This window comes from Lutra lutra, chromosome 7, assembly GCF_902655055.1.
Source record: "Lutra lutra chromosome 7, mLutLut1.2, whole genome shotgun sequence".
Classification (NCBI taxonomy): domain Eukaryota; kingdom Metazoa; phylum Chordata; class Mammalia; order Carnivora; family Mustelidae; genus Lutra; species Lutra lutra.
The window spans coordinates 59,686,707-59,697,020 of NC_062284.1; the positions used below are offsets into that span (position 1 = coordinate 59,686,707).

The 10,314-nt window shown below is 40.3% G+C and overlaps 1 non-coding gene across 1 annotated transcript; it reads left to right on the top strand.

The window, feature by feature from the left end:
• The first annotated feature begins 2,892 nt into the window (after positions 1-2,892).
• LOC125105757 (U6 spliceosomal RNA) lies at positions 2,893-2,999 on the top strand. Its single transcript, XR_007129024.1, has one exon. It is a non-coding gene; the product is annotated as a U6 spliceosomal RNA (small nuclear RNA).
• The last annotated feature ends 7,315 nt before the right edge of the window (positions 3,000-10,314 follow it).

A 10,314-nucleotide genomic window follows, 5' to 3' on the forward strand; every position in this document is an offset into this window, starting at 1 on the left:
AGCCAGGAGGATCCTCGGCTTCAAGGAGGATAGAAATCAAACACAAGCTGAGAGGAAGTGAGAGCAGAGTTTATTGGAGATATATACAGAGAGAGAAGATACAGGTAGAATTTCTGGGAGACTCTGGGAGAAAAGAGAGAGTCTTGTCTTTGCTTGGGTTTTTTTTTTTGTTTTGTTTTGTTTTTTTAATTAAGAACAGTGCCCTCCCAGCCATACCAAGCCTTGGGCAAAACAAGGATGAGAGCTCAAGTATCCTCCGTAAGTCACTTATACCCTGGAGCTAGAGGTCTTGGCATCAAGGTACGAGGAATCAGTGGTCTTGGAAAACTTTCATAATGACCTCACCCAGTCACCTTAGATGCTTTCTATTGTGCCAGAAGTCTCCAAAGTAATCATTAACCCCTTGACCTTTACAAGGAGGAAATACGTTAAGGTCTGATGTGAGGCGGTAGGCAAGTCCTAGCAAAAACAGAGGCAGCAAGGGGCTCCTGGGTGGTACCATCTGTTGGGCATTTGACTCTTGGTTTCAGCTCAGGTTGTGATCACAGCATCATGTGAGTCTGCTTGGGGTTCTCTCCCCATCTCTGTCTGCCCCCACCTCACTCCACCCCATCCCCCACCCCCATGCTCTCTCTCTACCTCGCTCTCTTAAATTAATTAATTAATTAATTTAAAAAAAAAAGGAGGGACCTGGGTGGCTCAGTCAGTTGCGTGTCTACCTTCTGCTCAGGTCACGATCCCAGGGTCCTGGGCTGAAGCCCCATGTTGGGCTCCCTGCTCAGTGGGAGGCTTGCTTCTCCCTCTCCCCGCTGCTCCTGCTTTCTCTCTCTTTCTCTCTCTCTCTCTCAAATAAATAAATAAGATCTTAAAAAAAAGAGTAGAGGTAGCAAAAAAAGCTACCTTCAGTTTCCCTATCTCAATGGGAAATGGAGTAGAAAATAAGCATCCTCTGGCTCTTAGAAAATGCTTTTACAAGTAACATTCTTCTCCCATAATGAATAATATAAGAAGGCCTTTTCCCAGTTTAAAAACTCCCATGTTCCCAAAGTTTTTAAGTCATTTTTTAGCACTCAGGGGCCATTCTCTTTTTGAAATAATAAACAGGATGATAGGGTTCTCAGGCAGAGTGGGGACAAAAAGAGGGAGTGAGATTCTCTGGGGATTAAAGACTCGCAGGGAGGTCCTAGTTGGTCTTTCCATCTTCCTCCTTAAGTCTCTACAGCATTTAAAAGAACTACGCTTCTTATGCCAGTAATTCACTCATTTAATAAAGGTTAATACCTTTGTGCTGGGAAGGCAGAAAATATAGTAGTGTGGAAGAGAACAGATTCTCATAGCTTTCTCCATTCGACGCTCTTAATCATATACCTACTGGGATTTGCTTAGGGATTTTCCTTATTGTAACCATGGGAAAATAGATACGATCGTTAATTTTATGTGTCAACTTGACTAAGCCACTGGGGTTGTGCAGATATTTGGCCCAACACTATTTTGAGTTTTTCTGTGAAGGTATTTCTGGATGAGATTAACATTTGAATCTGCAGACTGAGTAAAGAAAATTCCCTTCCTTACTGTGGGCAGGTTTCATCCAATTAAAGTCTGACAAAAAGGTAAGAGGTAATTTTAAAAAACCTATTATCTCCTCTGTGTTTTTCTCTTATACTACCGTGGTGTAGTGGTAGGCAAAATTTACATATAGGTGTTAATATCAAATCTTTCAATATTTACAGAATATAATAAGATTCATCTATGTTCAAAAGAAACCCTAGATTCCAACTTTCTCGGGCATTTATTAAAGAGCAGAGGTGCGGGGGGTGACGCCTGGGTGGCTCAGTGGGTTATGTGTCTGCCTTTTGGCTCAGGTCATGATGCCAAGATCCTGGATGAAGCCCTGTGTCAGGCCCTCTGCTCAATGGAGAATCTGCTTCTCCTCTCCCTCTGCCTGCTGCTCCCCCTACTTGTGCTCTCTCCTTCTCTGTCAAATAAATAAATAAAATTAAAAAAAAAAAAAGAATAAAGAGCAAGAGGGGGCTTGGGTAGGGAGAAGAAGAAATGGAATAGGATTTAGGATACTTGAAAAGCCCAAGGTGGGGGGAGTGAAGAGGAGCCTCTGGGTTTTATTTCTCCCTTCCTTCTTTCCTTTCTTCATTGAGGGTGTCCTCCTCCTTCCTGTCCCCTAGACCACACCCTCACATTCTCCTGTGTGGTGAAGGTGAAGAGAAAAGAAAACCTGGAGAAATGAGAGTATTTTGCCTTGGTAAGCCCAAGGAGCAGCATGTTGAGGGAAGATGGCTCCTGATGCCCCTCCCCACCCACCAACCGTTACCTATCTGGAACAAGTGGTTCTATTTCCAAATGGCTGTTTCTATGCCTATATAAGACACAGATAATGCAGATTTATTATGTAGCTATTGTAAGCATTCAACAATATCTTGTTCTCTTCTGTCAGATACACAGATGACTTTTTCTCAGATCCCCTTGCAAGTGGGCAGGGTCATGTGATGATTATGACTAATGCTATGTGGGCAAAAGTGACAAATCATTTCTGGGCTGCAGCAGTGTAAAGCTGTTTGTGATTCTCAAATCTCTCTGGTGCCTGATCACCGCAATAGTGGAAGACGCTTTAGGTTGAACTGGAAGAGCTAAAACATGGGCTCAGAAGTAGACTATGTTTCTGAGTCACTATAGTGGATTGGGGTAGGAAGAAGGAGGGTAGGGAAGTCCTAGTGAGCCACCCAGACCCACAACAAGTTTCGTGTGAGCAAGAAATAAACCTTAATTGTAACAAACAACCAAGATTTTTGGAGCTTCTCAGTATCACAGCATAAACCAGACTATCCTGCCAGATGTAATTATGAAAACTGGGGCCTGTGTATTTAAAAAAGCAGACTTGTGCTTGCTTCAGCAGCACATATACTAAAATTGGAACAATACAGAGAAGATTAGCATGGCCCCCGTGCAAAAATGACACACACATTTGTGAAGTGTCCCATATTAAAAAAAAAAAAAAAAAAAAAAGCACAGACTTGACTTTATTTCTAGGAAATGGAAGGTACTGAGTCAGGACATTTAAAAATCTTTGTGTATACTGGTAGTGGCAACTGGATATCCTACATCCTTATAAAATAAAAATGGTGGCTGATAATAAAAACCTCTGGGTATCTTCGAATCGAGCTATTGGTCTTATTCATGTCAAAAAACATATTGGCCTCTGATAAATTTATGTCATTTAAATGGCTTTTTTGGAGAGTTCTTAAGCTTAGCATAGTGATTTCTTTTTTTCCTGGAAACCAGATTATCTCTTTACATTGGCAAACCTACCAATTCCCTCAAGATAAAAGATTCTAATATAATGAGGATCAAAGCGACAGCATGAATGTTGGGTTCAGCAGGACCTGGGTTTGAATGCCTGCTCCACCATTTCCATTTGTGACACTGGGCAGTTACATGGCCTCTCTAAGTTTAATTTCCTCCTCTACCAAATATGGATAAAAATGCCTATTTAGCGGGTATCTGGCTGGCTCAGTTGGTAGAGCATGTGACTCTTGATCTCCAGTTCTTAAGTTCAAGCCCAACACTGGCTATAGAGATTTACTTTTTTTAAAAAATGCCTATTTTGTAAGGTTGTTTTAAGGACAATAAAATACTGAAATAATGAAAACTTCTAACAGGGGGCCTCCTGGGTGGCTCAGCTGGTTAAGCATCTGCCTTTGGTTCAGATCATGATCCCAGGGTCCTAGGATTGAGCCCTGTGTTGGGTTCTCTGTTCAGTGGGGAGTCTGCCTCTCCTTCTGCTTCGTCCCCTATCTCACAAATAAATAAAATCTTAAAAGAAAAAAGGAAACCTCTAACACTATCTGGCGCATTGGAGGAAATCAATAAAGGGTAACTATATAAGATATATTTCTGTTCTGTTTATTTACAATTAAAAGACACAAATATCAAAGGGGATATAGTTTCACCTTTCAACAAAGAATTCTCTGTATATTTAAATAAAACAGTGTCTATCAAGCCTTGTATTTCAAAAAATGTGTAAGAACTACTTAATTTGCAATTAGCAAAGAACAACGTGGCTTTTGGAAATTTTTACTTGAAGATTTAGAAGTCCAGAATTTAGCCTTTACATTACTGGGCTCAATATGTTTACTTTCTGGTTCTTAGTTTTTACTATGCTAAGTTACCACCAAAGCAATTATCTGTTTAAAAGATTCTAACACAGTCTTTCCATGTATCCTAAATTATCTCAATATGTTGTTTGGGAAATGGTTTCCTTCTGACATGAATCTATGAATATATCTCCTAATTCAGTTTCCCAATTTGTAATAGTCCTTGCACCTATGAATTGCTATTAAACTCATCAAGAATATTTAGGAGGTGCAAGATTTAATACTTCCCTCCTCCAGGTAGCCTCAATAATCTTACACATAAGAGCACATAAACACAGTGGTCATAAAACAACCTGACTAGTTTTTTAATAGAAATATGCCAAAATTGAAATACCTGTGAGTATTATTACCTTTAAAGGAATCACTTTGAGAAGTTATTTAGCTGTTGAAGAATATCATGATTTCTCAACATCTTTTTGTGACTTTAGAAGCTGGTGCATTATTTTCTATATCCCTGATAATAACAAATATGTCCTTTAAGAATAAATTTGATTTTTTTCAAAGAATCAAAAGTTACTTAGGACCAATTCTGATTAATTAAGTGATCAAGATAGTAATATCTTTTTTGCTAAAAGATGAGATATGACTGTAAGATACTACGACTCATAGTCTGACTTGGAATTAATGGCACAACTTTGGAATAAAAGTATAAACGTATTCCAGAATTTAAAGGACAAGATTCATTTGGGTATGTAAATGTGTAAAAATGCACACAAACACCCACTTATGTACTGTAAAAGCCACTAAGTTTTTTTTTTATTTCATACTTTCTTGAGCAGCAGGGGCTACATTACCTCTCCTGCTTCTGGCTGCCAGGCCACAAAGCAGCAAGAATACATCAATGCCTTTATCTCCTAGATGGAAAGGAGAAAGAAGGCAGAGCATAAAAGGTATTCAAAGAACTAATGGCTAAAAATTCCTATATGTGGCAAAAATCTAGAGATTCAAGAAGTTTAGTGACTTCTAAATAGGATAGATCCAATGAAATCCACACGAGACAAATCATAGTCCTAGCCAAACTTCCATCCAGGAAGACAAAAAAACTAAGACAAAAAAAAGAAAAAAGAATCCTGACAGCAGCCAAAGAGAAATACAATACCTGATTACCTATAGGGTAAAAACAATGTGAATGATAGCAGATTTCTCATGGAAATCATGTGGGCTGTAAGTAGCAAGAGTTTCTAAGTGCTGAAGGAAAGGAACTGTTGACCCAGAACTCCCCACCTATGGAAAATAACCTTCAGGAATGAAGGGAAAGAGGATTGTGGTTTTTAAGATTTGGAGTACAACAGTAAATCTGGGAGTTTTTCCTTGGGAAATTGAGGGTAAACAGATCAGGAGATGTACTTTGGGGAAGCAGGGAGCACACAGGGGAATAGAGACTCTTCCTCACAGAATTGATCTAAGGGTTTAGAGAGGGGTTGGAGAATAAGAAGATCTTGGGGTATCCTGAAAATTTCTTTGTAAACTCCACTTATACAATGATACTCTTATCAGGCTGGATGCTCCAATGGCTTGGAGGTTGTCTCCAAGCCTGCTGAGCTGACCCTTTATTTGACATAGAGCAACCAAATGCAATGTATGGACTTTGTTTGGACCTTGATTTGAAAAAAGCCACTGTAAAACAAAACAACACAACAACTTTTGTCTTTTAATAACCTATTAAGGTATAATTGGCATATAATAAATTTCATATACTCAAATTGTACTGTTTCATAAATTTTGATATATGCATACACCTGTGAAATGATAGCACAATCATTCCAATTTTAGTATTAGTATATGTGCTACCAAAGACAGCATACCATCATCACAATCAGTATTATAAGCATATTCTTCAGCCCCATGAGTTTCTTCTCGTCCCTCTAGAATCACTTCCTCTGGCCTATCCCTATTCTCACTATCCCAACTGATCACTTATCTTCTATTACTAAGTTTGTACTCTTTAGAATTTATATAAATGGAATCATATAAAAAAAGTAAATGGAGGGGTGCCTGGGTGGCTCAGTTGATTAAGCAGCTGCCTTTAGCTCAGGTCATGATCCCAGGCTCCCGGCTCAGCTCATGTGAATTCTCGCTCTCTCTCAAATAAATAAAATATTTTAAAAAAATTAATGGAATCATATGGTATGTACTCTTTTGTCTGGTTTCTTTTAGCATAATTACTTTGAGATTCATCTATTTTATTACTCCATGGATAATGTGTTTCTTTTTTTTTTAAGATCTTATTTGTTTGACACAGAGAGACAGTAAGAGAGGGAACACAAGCAGGGGAAGTGAGAGGAGAAGCAGGCTTCCTGCTGAGCAGGGAGCCCAATGTGGGGTTCGAACCCAGGACCCTGGGATCATGACCTGAACTGAAGGCAGATGCTTAACAATTAAGTCACCCAGGTGCCCCAGTGTATTTCTTTCTTTTTTTTTTTTTTAAGATTTTATTTATTTATTTGACAGAGAGAGATCACAAGCAGATGGAGAGGCAGGCAGAGAGAGAGAGAGAGGGAAGCAGGCTCCCCGCTGAGCAGAGAGCCTGATGCGGGACTCGATCCCAGGACCCTGAGATCATGACCTGAGCCAAAGACAGCAGCTTAACCCACTGAGCCACCCAGGCGCCCCAGTGTATTTCTTTTTATTGCTGATTGTATTCTACTGTATTGAAATATCTCAATTTATTTTTACCTCAACTTTTCCAGCAGATGACATGATACCATAAAGAGAACACTAAAGACTCCACCAAAATACTGCTAGAACCAATAAACAAATTCAGTAAAGCTGCAGGATACAAAACTAGTGTACAGAAATCTGTTTTATTTCTACACATTAGTAATGAAGCATCAGAAAGAAATTAAGAAAACAATCTCATTTGCAATCACACCAAAAATACTAAGATTCCTAGGAATAAACCTAACCAAAAAGGTGATTCATTACTCTTGGTTAAATATGTAAGAGTGGAATAGCTGTGTCATATGGTAGGTACGTATTTAACTTTTAAACTAAAATTGCATAATAGAACCTCAGTGTAAAACCCCAATTATAGAACTTCTAGAAGAAAACATAGGGAAAAATCCTTGTGGTCTTGGGTTAGGCAAAATTTCTTGGATATCACAACAAAACATGATTCATAGAAGAAAACACTGAGGAACTGAATTTCCTCAAAAGTAAGAACTATATGGGAGGAGAGGACATTAAAAAAAAAAAACTGTGCTCTTTGTAAAACACTATTAAGAGAATGAAAAGGCAGGATCAAGCCCCATATCCAGGGGAGCTTGGGAGCAGGGAGCTTACTTTTCCTTCTCCTGCTTCTCCTGCTTTCCCTGCTTATGCTCTCTCTCTATTAAATAAATAAAATCATATATATATATATACATATATATATATATATGACTGAGAATACCAATTACTGGTAAGGATATAGAATACCCAGAACTCTCATAAACTGGTGGGAATATAAAATGGCACAACCACTTTGGAAAAGTTTGTCAGTTTCTTTTATTGTGACATTTAGACTTTGAAATATCTTCAAACTTATGTAAAAGTTACAGGAATCATCCAAAGAACTTTCATATATCCTTCAACTAAATTCTCTAATAGTCAACATTCTACATTTGACCTATCATAATTTCTCCCTCCATTTTCTGAACTATTTGGGAGCTAATTACATATTGCTATTACCCCTTAAGACTGAAGTGGAAATTTCCTATGATCTTTGCCTATTAGAGATACATCCTTAAGTATTTATAGAAAAAAATGATGTTTGAAATTCTTTGAGATTCACTCCTACAGAGGTGGGGTGGAGGGTGAGAAATGAAATACTGTCAAGATATCTATAATTGTTGAAGCTTGGTAATGAGTACAGGAGGGTTTACTTACTTATTTATTTGTTTGTTTGTTTAAGTAGGTCCCAGACCCAATGTGGGGCTTGAACTCACCACCCTGAGACCCAGAGTCAGATCCTCTACTGACTGAGCCACGAAGGCACCCCAAGAACAGGAGGGTTTATTATAATAGTTCTTCTACTTTGACATATGTTTCAAATTTTCTGTAATTAGAGTTTTTAAATAAAAGACCATTGAAGAAATTGAAGGATTTAAAGATTGGTGTGAGATCATATTTGTGATCATTAGTGATCCCGTCATATTTGTGATCAGAGTAACATTACTCTGGCTGCAATAGGAAAAATGGCTTCAAGTGGATCAAGAGTGAAGACACTGTTTTTCAAGCTGTTAAGGTGTCAATGAAGAGATGATTGTGATGTGAAATAAGTGAGTGGTAATGGGATAGAGGGAAATGGATAGATTGAAGAAATGGACTACCTGAATGTGAAAACTGAGAGAAAAGGAATCCAGGCAGAGTGGCACCATTTACCTAGAGAGAGATCGCTGGGAAAAGGACAGGACCCAGGGGAAGGAAGGAAGGAAGAGGACAGTTTGAAGTGGCCTTGGGTCAAACTAATGCATTTGTGTTATCGTATTAACTGGGCCAGATTATCTTCTGTTAACTGGGCCAGCACGGAGTGAATTGATGATGGCCAGATACTTAAGGATCATTATTTTGCAAACAGTATAGGTGTAGGAAGAGTAAATAAAGGAAAAGTCACTTGAAAAATATGCTTGGAGGGAAAAAAAAAGAAAGAAAAATATGCCTGGAGGGCACCTGGGTGGCTCAGTTGACTAAGCACCCGCCTTTAACTCAGGTCATGAAGCCAGGGCTCTGGGATATCAAGTCTTGCATTGGGCCCTCTGCTCAGAGGGGAGCCTGCTTCTTCTCTCTCCCTCTCCCCCTCCTCCCTGCTTATGCACTCTGTCTTACTTTCTCTCTCAAATAAACAAATAAAATCTTAAAAAAAAAAGAAAGAAAGAAAGGGAAAAGAAAGACATGCTTGGAAGCAGGATTATAACAGAAAGACCTCCTAAATTCACATTAAGTAAAGGCGCATGAAACATACTTCTCTTCACGGAACCGTAGTGTTACAGGACTTCTCCTTTGGTGCCGCTGGTGGGTCTTGATCACAACGCTTTCAAGAATGAAGAAGTAGACCAGATGAGTGGTGGGCAGCCAAGCAAAGTTTATTGAGGGACAGTACAGTTTACTGAGCAATAGTACAAAGCTCCCCAACAAGATGCGGACCAGAGAGGGTTGCCAATTTGGCATTTCTATCTAGGGGTTTTTGTGGGCTTGTTGGCCCATATTATGGGCTGTTTTAATCTGATTAACCCTCCCGTCACCTGTCACCCAAGTCAGGTTTTTGTCATCTACCTATATCACATGGGAAAGGGTGGAAGGCTCCTTCCAGGATGGTGTAAAATCCTTTTAAGGGTGGTTTCCTCTTGGCAGGACGGCGCGGGACCGGCTTGTCTCTGACTGCTTTTCTTCCAGCTCTCCTTCACTAGTAGTTCATACAGCTAACTGAAGGGAAGACATTCTTCAGTTGCACTTTTTTAAAGATTTTATTTGTCAGAGAGGGAGAGAGTACAAGCAGGAGGCGGCAGGCAGAGGGAAAAGCACGCTCCCTGCTGAGCAAGGAGTCAGATAAGAGGCTAGACTGAGCTGAGGGCAGATGCTTAACGGACTGAGCTACCCAGGCATGCCAGCATTTTTCAGTTTGATTGTAGGGTGATAATGGAGATTCTTAAAGGTGGGAAGGTAGGAACAAAGAGCAGGTGAATCCATCCTTAAAGGGATGAGTTTGGGGCCACAAAGCTGAGAGGACGCGGAGTACAAGTCAAGATCTTTACTCCTAGTAGTCTTGTGGGAAGGTTCAAGGTTGGAACCTAAACGAGTTGAAAACCCATCAAAGTCTGCCCTTTTGAGTTTCCTCTCACGACCTGTGCTGGAGTAAAGAAGTTCCATGCATTTCGTGAAAACATCTGGCCTTATCCTTCCATTCTGACTGATTTATTTTCCCACGTCCGTGCAGATTTCTTTGCTCCAGTTCGCCCGCAACAAACCGGCAAACCCAAAACCTGGCCTCATTCCCCTGTTTCCCCGAGCGGGTCCTCCAGTCACTGAAGCCAATTCTGGGCGCTCCGGTCCGCCCCCGGGACCCGCCCCCCGAGACACCCACCCCTCCCGCCACCGGCGCGCGGTCCCGCCCCCGGCACGCAGCCCCGCCCCGGCGCGCGGCTCCCTCCGATGGACCTGCCCCCCGCGC